The sequence below is a fragment of the Danio rerio genome, chromosome 16 (genome assembly GCF_052040795.2).
Source record: "Danio rerio strain M-AB ecotype USA chromosome 16, GRCz13ab, whole genome shotgun sequence".
NCBI classification, from domain to species: domain Eukaryota; kingdom Metazoa; phylum Chordata; class Actinopteri; order Cypriniformes; family Danionidae; genus Danio; species Danio rerio.
Genome location: NC_141036.1, coordinates 3,590,490 through 3,607,500, shown reverse-complemented (window position 1 = coordinate 3,607,500; position 17,011 = coordinate 3,590,490). Strand labels below are relative to the sequence as shown.

General features: G+C 38.8%; 2 protein-coding genes across 2 annotated transcripts in view; one reads left to right on the top strand and one right to left on the bottom strand.

The window, feature by feature from the left end:
• The window catches only part of csf3r (colony stimulating factor 3 receptor), a 320,054-nt gene that overhangs the window by 60,827 nt on the left and 242,216 nt on the right, over nt 1–17,011 (top strand). The window contains exon 3 of the mRNA XM_087284875.1: nt 11,088–11,215. The gene's annotated coding sequence lies outside the window, so the exon portion shown is untranslated. The remainder of the gene's footprint in view (nt 1–11,087; nt 11,216–17,011) is intronic.
• LOC137487869 (uncharacterized) overlaps nt 1–17,011 on the bottom strand; it is a 240,859-nt gene that overhangs the window by 66,080 nt on the left and 157,768 nt on the right. The gene's annotated exons all lie outside the window — the stretch shown is intronic.

Here is a 17,011-nt window from a genome sequence, read left to right as displayed (position 1 = left end):
GGTGCATGTCAGCGACGCCTATGGCCACGGTGTAGGGCTATGCATCAGCGCCGTAGCATATGCTTGCGCTTGACGCAGAAGTATAAATCAGCCTTCAGAAGTTGCACTTTTTTTCATTTATTTCTTTATTTGACCATAGCCTCACTCTTTTTATTCATTATTTTGAGCTCTGCTCTTTTTATTTATTTTCTCGCAGCCCCGTGAGCAAAATGCAGCCTGCAGGTTAATGATGATGTAACACTCCACCCCAAACAGTGGCACCTTAGTGAATATTAATTAATATTAATGAAAATTACACCTGCTCGATGAAAATCAGATGATTCACTACATTAATAAATCTGACATAACTTGATCAGAAATCTAAAAAGGGGAGAAAAAGAGTAGGGTCAAAAAAGAGTGCAGTGCAATATTCAACAGCGCAACGTGGTCTAGTGGTTGTATTGTGTAGTGGGGGTAGTGGTTGCGCCGCCACCAATCCGAATTCGAACCTCACCAGACTATAATAACATTTTTCATTTTCAGTTTTAAGACATATAATACTGTTTGGTTTACTTATGTAGAGGTACATATTTTCTTTTCTTTTGTGTGACGACCGTTACAAAGGACTGGATATCTATAAAGAACTAATGTTCTCATATTTATTAAAAACATTTGAAGTTCTAAAGCAGCTGTGTCCTTGAAAAAGACGTGCTAGTGTCATTTAAACTGAATTAATAAATAACCATATTTTAATATAGTCAGTCGTCGACTGAGGTGGGCCGGTCTAAGGCTTGAAACTCCAGGGCAAAAAAGGAGTCCCACTCCGGCCCTGATGATATCTATATATGTGTATAAACAATTAAAATCTATATATGTAAAAGGTATGGAGAGGGCATTACTTTTGGGTGAAATATACCTTTAAAATACAGAAAATATTGGAAATATGTAGACAATGTCCAGAACCAAATTACTTTTGCAATCAAAAGACTGGCATCAATAGTCTGTTTAACGTGACCTCTTCAGCACCAAGCAACAGCTTTAACTTTGGTTTTTGTCTTTTCTGAAGTCGCATGCTACCCAATATCAAGCATCTCTCATTATTTTCTAAAAGTTCTTCCTTAGATTTAGCATCTTCTATCTTTCTTTTTTTATCTCCAGGTGAATTTCATACTGCCTGTAATATTGGACTGTATATAATATTCAGGTCTGGACTCTGTGGAGGCCATTTCATGACTGTCTTTGTTTCAATCAGCTATTTTTCTCCCCAAATATGATTTCATTACATTAGCAGCACGTTTTGAGACCAATATCATGCTTGAAAATAAAACTCTTATTGGGCATATCCAGGGCTTAACATTAACTTTTTTGATCACCAGCCACTGTGGCTAGTAGTTTTTCAACATTACTAGCCACTCGCCATTTTCACTAGCCACAATTTTATTGTTGGGAAAATATATTTTATACACATAAATATGACTTTGACAAGCTAAAATTACTTGATTTAGAGTTTGCGTTATCTCTACATGCCATTACACTTTTTGTGTGTCGTGTATGAGCTTGCTCAATAATCATGAGCAAATGGGTCGGGTTTCATATATTACAATTAGTTTTCATAATTTTCAGAGCCCAAAATTAAGGATTTACCCAATTTATCTCTGACCACACTATAAATAAATAGTTAATCATTTCTTAGCCACAAATTTTAAATGTGTGATAACATGCAAAATATAGCTGAATACTAAACTTTTTATTTAACAAAACATATGCACAGTCACATGTCCTGGCTAAAGGACCCAGATCACTAATTAACTACACATAAATGGGGAGTTATTCTCCCATTAAAGCAATGTTATTGTAATATATATATATATATATAATTAAACCAAATTAATGCAAAAGAAAGCAGGTAAAAAACATACTGTGTGATAATGAAAGGGTGATAACACACGCATGGTTACTGATAAATAACGGTTAATAATCCGTTTAAAGAATGGTTAAACCGAAAGCAATTGGCGCTGCTTACAATAAATCAACTCTGGAACTCTTGAAAGCAGCAAGTTTGTGGATGTTCCACCCTTTTTGTTCAGTCTATTTGAAAGAGAATTGATCGCATCAGTTGTGTTTCTAGACAGAGTTGCTTCACAAAAGGAAACGGGAGCGCGCACGCGTTATAAACAGTCGCGCGCATCACCTCAGCTGTTAGCGCAGGTGATTATCCTCTCATTCGGTATTCACCTGCTTTGCTCACGCAAAGTTGCGAACGCACTTATTTTTGTAAGTCGTGTTGCTTCTCGATCCCGTGTGCATGCATATTGGACCATCCTTAGTGTCGAACCCTGCTTTTAAGAATTACTATCTGGGAAAATTATTTTCAACCAGCCAAAGTGGCTAGTGGGAGTGTCTGTCTTACCCGCCACCGCCGAAATCTACCCGCATTTGGTGGGTTGGCGGGTGTTAATGTCAAGCCCTGGGCATATCCCTTATTTTCACATCCCAATGTTGACAGGTATATAAGACTTTTACACAGTACTGTATATACACAAAGCATTAAACATAGCAAGCAAAGGCACCATGTATTAACATTGAAACCCAATACGGATGCATTTAAATGATCATACGCTAAAAGTAGGCTAGTTTTACCATGAGAAAAACACCACATTCCCTAATGGACTTTATAAGTTCTCAATAAATGCTTATTGCTCTCCACTGAGAGAACTCTCTTCTATCAATGCATGACTAGTGAGGGCAGTTAAGTGTAGTGGGCCTGCGCTCTAATATTTATAGTAATTGTGCAATGGGAACATTATTTATAATTTATTATTTAGCTCGCAGTGCATTTACGGCGACAAAATGACCAAGGCTAGCGCAATACATTATCTTTTGCCGAATAAAGATTAGTGACCCTTATATACCCATGATACATTGTTGAAACCACAAACTCACTGGAAATCCATTAGGGAGTCACTTTACAATGACGGTTCGCAGGGGTTTGGGTAATTAAACACACAAAAGAGGCAAGCATCTACAAAAGCAGATCTCTGTACAGCATAATATTATCGTTCGCATTTGTCAAAAATAATAGGCAGTCCAGGAGAAGGATTTCGGTGGTTCTTTTCAGCCGGTAAATGTGAAACGCATCTGTTCTTCAGACTCGGAGGGTTGGCTCCGTCTCGGGGAAAGGTATCTTTCAGCCTGTAGAGTGGCTGAAGCACCGGCTGGACATAATGAGGCTGAGCTTTACAGTTCTTTTAACAATGAGGAGGAGTGTAGCCACTCGTTCTGTGTTTGACAGCTCAAAGCCAAGTGTGTGACAGAACGGTGTGCCGAGTTCACTCCATTACACACACCGGCTTAACCATCGTCATTTGAAACAGGTTTACCATCAGGCGCTGAAGTGCAGAAATAACAGAGGTGCTCTAGAAAATACATCGGTTCAACTCAGTGATGATTTCTCTTTCAGTTTCTCTGGTCACAATTAAAAACAAAAAGTTATACTCCAATGAGTGTTTCCTCATAATTGGGAGCTTATATTTGAAGATGGCTTTGAGGTTTTACTGTTCTTCGTGTTGAGGATAAAAGTGCATCGCATAGACCATGGCTGCTAGCTGAGCTTCCCACTGTCTACATATGCTACCTTTTTACAGTACAGACAGCTGAAAAGAAATGGAATAAGTGACAGATCTTAATAAGCTTCATATGTTGGAACATCTTTTTAGATCACTTGAATGGGCAAAGAGCTTTACACTTTTGAGAATGGTCTTTCCTGAAAATTATTTGTGCAACCTGTATTGTTTTAAAGTTGCCTGCAAGCACCCACTTGCTAGTTGATTATTGGCTGTTCACTGTCACGGGCTCACAAGCAAGTGATCACTTCCATTCTGTTGTACTTCAAATTTTTTCCCATTATTCTTGCAAACGCATCTTAAAGTGGGCAGCAGTACGGAGTCTTCTTTGTCACTTCAAAGCGCACCACACATTCTCTATTGGAGACAGGTCAGGACTGCAGGCAGGCCAGTCAAGTACCTGTATCCTCTTCCTCCGCAGCCAAGACTTTGAACTGTACGCAGGATGTGGTTTTGCATTGTCTTGTTGAAATATGCATGAGTGGTCCTGGAAAAGAAGGCCAATAGTACCCTTTTGGTGCCCGTGGTATATGACAAAGTTTCAGTCGACGTCATTCTCGCTTGAGGAAATGTCAAAGTAAAGCTGTACGGGCCGTTCACATATCATGAGAAGCACATCTCAGAGGCTGTATACACATAAATACTTCAGTATAGATGTTCATTATTAACCTTACTATAAACAGGATTTGATTATAACTGCAGATCAATAATAGGACGAAATAGTTTACTGTAACATAAGCAGTTATATAAAATAGATTAATAAATGCAGCATACAGTATATGAACACATACAGCCCCCTACAGTCTTCGATATGTTACCAATTACAGATAAACTACACACAGCAGACATTTAGTCCTTATTTGGCTTAAAAAACACACGCAATATAGCCCACAGTCAGCGCAAACCTCTCATCTGTGTCTGTAATCTTCAGCAGCACATGTAAACTCTGTTAGAAGGTAATTTCGTTGTTCTGAGTTTATAATATCCAAAAGGTGATGATAATAGTTTCTCCATGTGTTAGGTTGCTGAAAGAATCATTTGCTCTTTTGTTTTTTCACGTTTCACTCTTTTGTGCGCTTCTGAAAGGTCTAGATGTTAGAAGCACTTCAATAATCACGTGTGCGTTATTAACTTTAGCTCAAGTAGCTCATTTTTTCAAAAATAGACGCACGGCGAGCACAAGCAAGAAATCGAAACCGCTTGTGCTTTAAATGGCCTTGCAAACAACAACTATAGGCACAGAGTAGATTCTGCTCTTCTTCTTGGCTTTGTGGCTGTTCATCAAGACGACAACAAGGTTTGTTTAAGCTTGGGTCGACCATGGCTTGTTATTATATATATAATATTATGTTATAAACATATATTATAATTATATTATAATATTATTATTATGTATATATATATATATATATATATATATATATATATATATATATATATATATTTATTTATTTATTTTTTTTTGATTATGTATTTATTATTATGATGTAATGTCTTGGCTCTTGGCTGTGTATTTAAAAAATGGCGGTTCCTTTGTTTTCATTCTCCTGCTTGTGCACGTGCTAGTGACATATCTCTGTAAACCAATAGTGTTCAGCTGCGCATCTAGCGGTGCCTTTTGATATCCTTTTGTTGTACGGTACATTTCGCTTTTTGGTACCTTTTGACAGTGCAAAAGGCCATAAAAGTGCACCGAACCGTACTGCTTAGTGGAAAGGTACTTTTCCACATTAATAATTCCTTTGCCAAGGCCACTGACACAACCCCATGCCATGATAGACCCTGGCTAGAGAAGTCTTCCGTACTTCTGGACACTGTTAACATAGGGTTTCCTTTTGGCACAGTACAGTATTAACTGACATTTGTGTATGTAACTACATATTGTGGTACTCGGCAAAGGTTTGTCAAAGTAGTCCTGAGCCCATCTGCTGATACCGCTTATAGATGAATGAGGATTTTTGATGCAGCGCCACCTAAGGGATTAGAGATCACAGTTTTAGCTTAGGCTTGTGCCCTTGTCTCTTAAGCACTGAAACTCCAGATTTCTCGTCTTTCCATCTTTCTTTGAGGAACACTGTTTTTAAACATTGCAATGTGGATTATTGGGAGGCCGATAAGGATGTATGGAGGGAATGTGGCCAGGACACGGGGGTTATACCCCTCCTCTTTACGAGAAGTGCCATGGGATTTTTAATAACCACAGAGAGTCAAGACCTCCGTTTAATGTTTCATCCGAAAGATGACGTCCACTGACAGTATAGTGTCCTCTTCACTTCACTAGGCATTAGGACTCACCAAAAACTGCGGGTTGAGCGCCCCCTGCTGGCCTCGCTAACACCATTTTCAACAGTAACCTAATTTTCCAGCCTGATCTCATGAGAAAACGTAAGTATTTTACGTTTTGGCAGTTTAGTGGCTAATTCGTACGTATTCGGGGATGAGCAAATCGTACTAAATTGTACGAATTAAATTGTACGAATTCATACGAGTTAGCCACCAAATCAAAAAGTTACGAATTGCCGTGAGATTGTGTTGAGTTTTTACCATGTGGTCTCCCATCCAGGTACTGACCAAGCCCAGCCCTGCTTAGCTTCCGTGAGCAACCAGTCTTGGGCTGCAGGGTGATATGGCTGTAGCAGTCATACCATATTACATATATATTTTTATATTTAGCCGAGAATCCTTTAAAATGCCTGGCTTTCATCCAAGACTATGTAGACGGAGGTCTAAAATATAGAGAAAATGCTGTATTTTAAATTAAATCTGCCCGTATCGATGTAGCTTGGTTCTCTGACGTTAAAATCAACATTAGATTTCCAGGCAAATGAAAACACGAACAATACACACTCATGCCTTGAACACATACACACTGAATTTACACAGCGTGCCAGAGTTTATAATGTAATACCCTGAATGTGCAACTTTTATCTAAGTTTACCTCAGAGTTAATGCTGCTAACATTCATCTAATTAAATCCAGCCTAATTAAATATAATTAGAAATTCCTCATAAGTGCCGCTGTGGAATGATATGATTGACTGAAATGTACATAAACTATGTGCTGCCCACGACGCATGATAAAATCAGCGACGATTACAAAAAAACACCAGTAAAAGACAGCTGGATCGCTTGTCCCTGCGCATTTCATTTCAAGTGCTGTTTAGCAGTGACCTTGGCAGCTCATTAGCAATAAGCTGACAACCATTTTCAGCAAATGAGCAAAATAATAAGGGTAGAGTCTCAATTAATTGCAACCTGCTGCTAGTTAGGCATGTGGCGTGTGCTCTCCGCCCTCCAGGTGGCCGCCGCGCATCGACAAGACATGTCACATAAACAAAAGCACACATGAAATGCACTGTCTGTATTTATTCCGGAGGCTTTGATGTGAAAATGTACTGCAGATAGGCTGAAAATCAATCGTACCTTAGCTGTGGGATTTAAATATGGAATATTGGTCTCCTAATGGTTTTTATGTAGACCAGACATCTTGCTTAAGCGATCAACATCACAGTTCTGCACAAAGATTAGTTCTGCATGCTTTGCCTTGATAAGAAATCCACCATATGATGTTTATCAGGTTTTGATCTCACCCTTTAAAAGGCGGCATGATTTAAAAAACGGAAGCTGTAAACTGAAGATTATGCATGCCGCTGAATCAAAAGTGTGAAAATGACAGAAAACGAGTAAACAAATATCTTGTAATAATCTTTCGGAATATTTAGTGTCAGTCGAGCCTCTGGTGCAAACCCAATTTACATGAAACACTGCGCAAATTATTTACAGTTATTTTCAAAAAGTCATTCTTGTCACATACCTTATAATTAAATGATGAGACTTTTTAAATGTGCCTTTTTAAATGTATTTTAAAATGCAAATATGTTGCTGATAGTGGCGCAGTGGGTAGCACGTTCGCCTCACAGCAAGAAGGTCGCTAGTTTGAGCCTCGGCTGGGTCAGTTGGTGTTTCTGTGTGGAGTTTGCATGTTCTCCCAGTGTTGGTGTGGGTTTCCTCCGGGTGCTCCGGTTTCCCCCACAAGTCCAAAAACGTGGTGAATTGGGTAGGCTAAATTGTCTGTAGTGTATGTGTGTGAATGAGTGTGTATGGATGTTTCCCAGAGATAATAATAATAATAATAATAATAATAATAATTCCTTACATTTATATAGCGCTTTTCTGGGCACTCAAAGCGCTTTACACACAATGGGGGGAATCTCCTCATCCACCACCAGCGTGCAGCATCCACCTGGATGACGCGACGGCAGTCATTTTGAGCTGATTGGTGGAGAGGAGACAGTGATAAAGCCAATTGGAATATGGGGATGGTTAGGAGGCCATGATGGACAGAGGCCAGTGGGCAGATTTGGCCAGGATGCCGGGGTTAAACCCCTACTCTTTTCGAAGGACATCCTGTGATTTTTAACGTCTCATCCGAAAGAGCAGTATGGCGTCCCCATCACTATACTGGGGCATTAGGACCCACACAGACCGCAGGTTGGGCGCCCCCTGCTGGCCTCACTAACACCACTTCCGGCAGCAACCTAGCTTTCCCATGTGGTCTCCCATCCAGGTACTGACCGGGCGCAGCCCTGCTTAGCTTCAGTGGGCGACCATGTGAGAGTTGCAGAGAGCTAGCTGCCGGCTGGATTGCAGAGATGGGTTGCAGCTGGAAGTGCATCCGCTGTGTCGAACATATGCTGGATAAGTTGGCGGTTCACTCCGCTGTGGCGACCTCTGATTAATAAAGGGACTAAGCCGAAAAGAAAATGAATGAATGAATATTGCTGATATTCTTGTGCCTTAATAGTGAGAAAAATTATGGCTTACGGAGTCATAAATATATGAATAAATATTTGAATAATCAATATTTTCATCTTGTAGTTGTGGTTTCCTTCGTTCAATCATTCATTATGCATACATACATACGCACACACTCACCGGCCACTTTATTAGGTACACGCAAGTTAACGCAAATTTCTAATCAGCCGATCACATGGCAGCCACTCAATGCATTTAGGCATGTAGACATGGTCAAAACGATCTGCTGCAGTTCAAACCGAGCATCAGAATGGGGAAGAAAGGGGATTTAACTGACTTGAATGTGGTTGTTGGTGCCAGATGGGCTGGTCTGAGTATTTCAGAAACTGCTGATCTACTGGGATTTTCACGCACAACCATCTCTAGGGTTTACAGGGAACGGTTTGAACAAGAGGAAATATCCAGTGAGCGGCAGTTCTGTGGGCGCAAATGTCTTGTTAATGCCAGAGAATGGCCAGATCGGTTTTAGCTAATTGAAAGTAACAGTAACTCAAATAAGCACTCGCTACAACCCATGTCTGCAGAAGAGCTTCTCTGAATGCACAACTCGTCCAACATTGAGACAGATGGGCTACAGCAGCAGAAGATGACACCGGGTGCCGCTCCTGTCAGCTAAGAACAGGAAACTGAGGCTACAATTTGCACAGGCTCACCCAAATTGAACAAAAGAAGATTGGAGAAATATTGCCTGGTCTGATGACTCTCAAATTCTGCTGCGATAGTCGGATGGTAGAGTTAGAATCTGACGTCAACAGCATGAAAGCATGGATCCATCCTGACTTGTATTAATGGTGAGGCTGGTGGTGGTGGTGTAGTGGTGTTGGGGATACATTTTTGATACACTTTGGGCCCCTTACAACCAGTTGAACGCCACAGCCTACCTAATTATAGACTTTTTTAGGCAATATTGCAGTAAGAATGCATTTATAAGAGTTTCACCTATTTAAAAATCTGTTTTAATGATTTCCGGGACGGTTTTTGCTAGAACCCTTTTATTGGGTTAATGTTGGTGAATTTGTATTTCGAACTTTTGCTGTTACTTTTTACATTGTTTTACCGCCTGCCTCGACCATTCACCTGGACAGTGACTATGCTTTTGAATTATCTGCATGCTCCTGTCTGTTCCTGTTTTGATCTTTCCTGCTTGACGATTCTCTTAATAAACTGCATGCTGATTCTCATCTCCCCTGTACCCCGGCTCATTACAGAAATACAAACCGAACTATTTATTTAATTAATATTGTGCCGTTTACTGTTGTAATCTTTGATTAGTGAGCAAGATCCAGACATTTCAATATTCTACAGAATTAAATAATTAAATTGCTAACTCTAAAGTTTTAAAATTGGCAACATAGTTTTTTTTCCAACTATTAATATACCTTTAGATGTGAATACATAGTGGAAATTTCTTACACAAAAAGTTTTTTTTTTTTCATTTAATCATGGTTGTTTAGTTTTTTTAATTTTTTTATTTTACACACTTGTGTGGTCAAACTGTTGCAAATATGCAGTATTGCTCTTGAAGCACTATATTACTACTTCAAATTAAGCATGCATTAGTTTTTATTTCTTCCTTGTCTTCTATTATTAATATTATCATAATAATAATAATAATAATAAGACTTATAGCTGCAAGGAATCATCTTATTTGCATCGCCACACAACGTTCTGGATAATGAATTCCTTTTTAAACTTCATATGGTAAAAATTTCTTCTTAGAAGAAAAGGCAGTTGCATCAGTCTTCACATATTTCCCTGGGAAAACTTTCGATGTGGTATTGACTTGAATTATGGATGTCACTTACATCAGTTAAAGTTGAAACGCCATTGTTATACTGTATTTCAGCTGCAGATTCTTTCCCCAATTACAAGCAAGCAGTTTTTCATATGTATTTTTACACTCTAAACCCATTTTGTGGCAATTGATGATTAGTAATTCTCAAAAAAAAAAAAAAAAAATAGTCAAGAAATTAATTACTACCCAACATTTTAAATTTTAATCCAAGCCAGTTTTTTTCATTTATTTATTTATTTATTTATTTATTTATTTATTTGTTTGTTTATTTATTTACTTTATTTATTCATTTTTATCTTTTTGTTTATTTAATAATTTTTATTTATTTATTTATTTATTTGTTCATTTATTTAATAATTTTTATTTATAAATTTTTATTTATTCATTTATTTATTTTTATTTATTTATTTATTTACTTCTGCAAATTTCCACAGATTTTTAGCCCATCATTAATTTTATTTATTTACTTGAGTAAATGTGTTAAAATCTCTATGTATTCCGTTTTTAAATCATTACAGTAATATTATTGACTGATATGAAAATGTTCATCTGATTTATGTACAATGCAGTTTGTACAGTAATATTTTCTGTCTTTTAGTAGAGATATTATATGAGAGACTTGCTTTGTTTTTCAAATAAAGTGAATTTAATTGTATTTGAATTTTAAACATTAAATACAAGTTTAAAAAATATTATTTTTTATTTTACATATTAAGGTTTTAGTTTTGTTACTCCCAAAATAATCCCGGAAAAATCCACAGATTTTTACCAAAATTCTCAGCAGAAATAACTCATAAAGAAATACATGAGCAAATATTTTACCCTATATTGTATATTAGACTTTCACTTAGTCCCCTTGCTTGTCTTTGCTGGCAGGAGCGGACTGCAGTCGTAACTGGTTTTGGAAGTCTTCGTTGGGGGTGTAAAGTCATCCTGCCGTGGGTCGATCCTGCAGCTGATGCGCCTCCTGGAGGAATCCTCACCAGACGCCACATCACATTAAGGTGACTTTCTAGTGCGTAAGAGCTTTGAAACACGTCCCATGCCTGCTTGAGGGTGGGCATCATGAATTATGTCTTCACAAATTTTCCCTGTCACTCCCATGCGTTGTGAGATAGTGCCAGGCAGCGGATGGTTCACTGGTTTATATGTTTGTGTGCGTGAAATCTTAAAGGGTATCATTTCCAGAAGAGGTTGAAAGTGTGGTATGGTGCAAGGTTATCATAGTTAACGAAAATTAACACAAAAAAAACCCTGAAAACTAGAAGTTGTTTGACCTGTGTACTGCGGATGAATGTGAATAGGGTTCGGAGGTCACGGAAGAAAGTGAAGAGCTGAAGAAATGAGGAGCCAGATCCAGATCCGGCTTGTTCCGGCACAAATTAAGCCTTTCCTACATGCCTTTTAGATATTTTTTAACGCGGGAAATACATTTGTTTTACTTTATGGTTGTTTTAAAAGTTTTAAAACACGTACTGTATATTTTATAAACATGCCCACATATATTAAGACATATTTAAATAAGTGTATCATGTGCGTGCATACAGCCAGCTAATTATTGTCATATTCTGATTGCAACAGAGAAACACTGTAGACTATAACAATGTAAGAGGACATCTCTGTAGACCAATGGTATTTCATTTCACGTTCAGCCTTATAATCCTTAAGTGTGAGCAAAATCAGCTGTTTTGTAATCACTTTAGACATTACGCTATAAGAGCCATTCAAACACTAGTTCTAAAGTGATGTTGGTGGATTAGTAACGGCTTCTGCTGTTCTGACGTCAGCTGTGAAGGAATGCGGAAGAAAGTAGTTCCTAATACAAAGGGGTTTTTAGACTCTCCGTTTTTGATTTTCTTATTTATATACACGATTGTGCCATCGAACTGTTGTATAAACACAATATCACACGAGTAGCAGTGCGATATGTGGCTGTATATCAGCATAGAATGCTAACGCACACCTCCCACCAGTGCTGATATACAGCCATTTCGCACTGCTAGTGGTGTGATATTACTCATATATATATATATATATATATATATATATATATATATATATATATATATATATATATATATATATATATATATATATATATGTGTGTGTGTGTGTGTGTGTGTGTGTGTGTGTGTGTGTGTGTGTGTGTGTGTGTGCATATATATATATAGTTAAGCTAAATTTAAAGTAGAGTAGCTAATAGCTTAGCTCACTACATTTTTCAAGTAGCTTGCCCAACACTGCCTGTGAGATTAGATTGAAAAATAATAATACTGAAAAAAACAAAGCAGACTAGTGCCCTTTATAGTGCCCTTGAACTAAAGATGGCATCATCCAGGTTTCCTACTTCAAGTCTGCTTGTATGAGCCAAACAACTGTTCTTCAGATGACCGGTATAGAGTAAACAGAAAACCCTCTCCTGATATACTGTATCCGGTATGATGTAGGCCAGGTAGTGGTTGAGTTTGGTACTGCAGCTGATACACACTACAACTCTGAAGTGATATGCTGGAAAACCTCACTAACACACACACACACACACTGAGCTCACATTCAGAACAACAGATAATTCTGTGCAATAAGAATGAGCAAAGGACAAAAAAACAAGAAAGGCTTTTCCTTCTCGAAGGCAACAAAACAAAACCAGCACCACAGATTTGACCTTGTTAATTATAGAGCGAGACAAAGGGGACAGAGCAGTGTGTGTGTGTGTGTGTGTGTGTGTGTGTGTGTGTGCGCAGTGTGGGCTGGGTCAATGATGGCAGCATAATCAAGCCTGATTTTTGGCACTATGTTGCCCTGGCAACTAGACTAATTTGCAACTGTACCAATTGCGCTGCCTGTGTTAAAAGCCCACTGTTTCGTTTCCCTCCTTTTTACTGGTAATGAGAGAAAATGGTTCTGAGGTCAGTTAAACAATTACAGCTATTTATGAGGAGCTGTTTAAGTGATTTATTCCTTATTTTACAGAACAACTAATGGGCTGTTGCTCTCGCCGAGGCATTGTTGTTTTGCAGGACGTAACGTCAGCGAGCGGCAAAAAAAGCTCCTGAGATTTAAAGCAAGACGACTCTCTCGCTGTGTTGATGCTGCTTTGGAAAGCGCTCTTTAAGGAGAAGCAGATGGCAACATTTGAGTCACTATTTGCGCTGCTTTCCTCTTTAGATGGCTTTTGCTTATTGCTATTCAGGCGACTGCGCACAAAAACACAGCCGATTGTTGCCGCTCATTTTTAAGCACAGCTTATCAATGTGAGCTGCATCGTAATGAGGTTTAGCTGATGAAAAATCAATGCTCAATTTCAGGTTAGATTAATGAGTCAGAATCTACATGGAGCATTCGCACTATTATCTCTCAGAAAAGCCCGGCTAATACTTTAATTCTCACTAGGAGACGAGTGCAGATGTGAGGATGGTAAGTAAAGTAGCGATGTATTGATTTATCAGGCTATGCCATAACTTCTGCTAATAACATAAGTACAGATAAACCTGTGGCACATTTTAAATATGTTTGGGGTTTCCAATAGGTCTAATATAATTATGCAAATAATATTATGCATTATTTACTTGTTTGTTTGTTTTTTTGGTTGTTTGGCTGGTTAGTTGTTTTATTATTAATGTGTGTGTCCAGCCGTCAAGTTTTAGAATAGTTCAGCTTTTGCCGCTGTGTTGATTAATACTGAATGTGTGTCATTGTTTTTACATGAAACCATGACATGAAACCCCCTCGTTTCAGCAGGGTGTTTTCACACCTCTACTTTGGAAAAAGTCAGAAAAGTGGGCGTGTCAGCAATGTTAAGGGGGGAGTGTCAGAGGAAGAAAAGTGGGATGGTGTGGGAGTGTATCTGGGCACGCACGAGTTTCAAAGTCAAAATACACACACACACACACACACACAGGAGAAAGTGATGGTGTTTAACCTACATGGACATCTGTAGTTGAATTATTTGGCAAATTATTAAATGGTGGACTTTAACTGGAGTTTGGCTCTTTCATTCAGGGAATTCATTCATGTCCCTCGCGACAAACGAGATATTTGATTCGAGGAGCTGCTCTAAGCGTGTATTTTTCATGCAATGTTTGATACCGCACGGCGAATGAGAGAAAAAAAACCTCCGCATTTCCCGGAAACTTAGATGCACACGGCAGGTAGCGTCAGAAAGCCGCGCGTGTTATTCTGGTCACTAAATGCTGTAAAAACCCTACACGAGGTTAAAGTTTGGTTGTGGTGCTAACGTGTTTACACTCTGTGCAATAGTTTGTTAGATACGAACAAACTGAATAAACATAGAGCACTGGTCGCTCACTTACCAAATCTGTAGAGACAGGACAATCACCATCAACTAGAGCCGCGTCCTTATTAAGAGAAGACTACAAGCGAATCCGGATCTCAGCGTTTGCAGATGAGAACAGCTCTCAGGTAAACAATAATCCTCCTTAGACACGTAAGTTATTGTTGTCGAGCGTCGCGTACACTGTTAATCCGCACGTGACTCCAGCTGAGCTCTCACAGAGAGAAAATGAAAACGAAACTTAACTGCAGCAAACTATAAAAGCAACACTTCACGCTTGTTTTGCCAACACAACGTGGCGTCTCTGTCCTGAAAACACTGTGATAGTAATGAATATTAATGAAGTTGCACAATAGAGCGCGCTGATTGGTTTGAACCAAGCTTTACTCATGCATTAATGCATCACACTGTAAGACGTAATAAGACACACTCTGGCACAGACGCCCAGTCTGCACGCTGGAATACACGCTATTATGTCATGACCGTGACGCAGCTTCAAAAATTCGTTTCAAACCGGAAGTACGAATTTGCTTGAAATAACGCAAAAACAACCAATTTACACTTTTTGGTGAAATATAGGTGTCCTATTAGTGTTTTCAGCAGTGTGGGACACATATACGACTGTCAACAGCTGAAAAACATGTGTTTTGGTGTTTCGTGACCCTTTAAGGTTAAGAATAGACCAATGTGCTTGTGTTAAACTGCACTGCTTGAATGCACTCCTGCATTGGGCTGACACATACACTCTGCACTCTGACTACTTCAAAATTGTTAATTAAGCCGTGTTGGGCGTTTCTCTCTGTCTTGCACTGAACGCAGTCGACCAATCGTAATAGACTGGGTCATCAGACCACTTAGCACAGTTTATCCTCACGCTGAGGAACAACAAATCGGAGGAATGAAATGGTCCTTGAACGAATCATATGGGAGTAATTGGGATAATTAGGTAAAAATAAATGCATATTATAAGACAATGAACGTGTTTTATGACCTTGCATGCAGATCAGCCTGTTGTTGGAGACCCCCAAAACCAAAACATGACCATAGTAGGGGCTGTTTAAAACTATTATGTTTAGAAAGGTGTCTTTCCGGTAAACAGAAATTGTAGGAAAAGCAAACAAGAGGGCTAATAATTCTGACTTCAACTGTATATACTAGGGGTGTCAAAATTAATCGTTTCTTCGGTGCACTGCAATGCAGACGCGGACAATTCGGCATCGGTTCAGTAATAATCATAACCGATTACTGACGTCATTTACCTCATATGCGCTCTGTCGCGAGGGAGGCGATCGCGAGTATTTACAGCGCTTTAACTACTTAAAACTCATAAACTGTGCACAATTTCACTGTGTGTGTTTGCTGGATCAGTCTTTCACTGACATATACAACAATAGCCCCTATTTCACTGAGCTCGAGAGAATGAAAGTAGCCTACTCCATTTCTCTCTCTCTCTCTCTCTCGCTCTGTCTCTCTCTCTCTCTCTCTCTTTCTCACACACACAGTGGCCCATTTGACCTGCTGGCGTGGCTTTTCTTCTCTTCTCGGCTGTTTTACAGCGTTACTTTTGCATACAGAAACGAGCGCGTGTCTGCAGAGTTTTCTCCACCGTGTCTATCATACATCAGCTGCGAGATTGCCGCTGCCGCCTGCCGCTTATCATTATCACTCATCTGTGAAGAACGCAGCGCGCAAGAGCCAATCGCAACCGTTGTTTTTTTGAGGGTGTGACCAATCAAAGGGGTGTAAGAGAACTAGACCAGGATCAAAAATAGAGCTGGATAGTTATTTTTTTATTTTTTTATTATATTATTTACTAAATGCTTGTTTTGTTTATAGTTACAGTTTATATATCTGTCTGTTTGTATTAAATGACAAAATTGTATTACAAATAGTGTATAAAAATAAATATATTCATACATTTTAATACAAGAAATGCTGCTGTGAAGAAAATATAAAACTGTATGGAAAGCACCGTCAATGCACCGTGATGCACCGAAATATCGAATTGAACCGAATCGATGGCATTATAATCGTAACCGAACCGAACCGTGAGACTAGTGTAGGTTCACAGCTCTAGTATATACATTATTCAGTGCATTTAATAGAGAACACAACACAAATTGGTCAAGCATGGTTACATTTTTGGGTGAGCTTTCCCTTTAAGAAAAAAAAAAGTCACTCTTCAAAGCATATGTTGACGTGACTTATAAATTAGGGGGGGGAAATAGCCTTTCCTACACAGAAACTTCCAAATCATACCTGACGCGCGGAGAAAATGGCAGCATTGAAATCCTTTACAACGCAGAGCGGGTGGAAACTCAAGATTAGCCACAGCCTCATGGATTCTTCATCTTATCTCATGCCAGCAATGGCTCTGCGAGATTGAATAGTCTGGGGGGTTTTTGGAGAGCAATAGGTGAACTCTTAAAAGTAATTTGACAATGTACTACTCTTTTACAGTTCATAAGCGTAGCCTTGGCAACACTATTGCGTCCGTCATCGGAAGTAA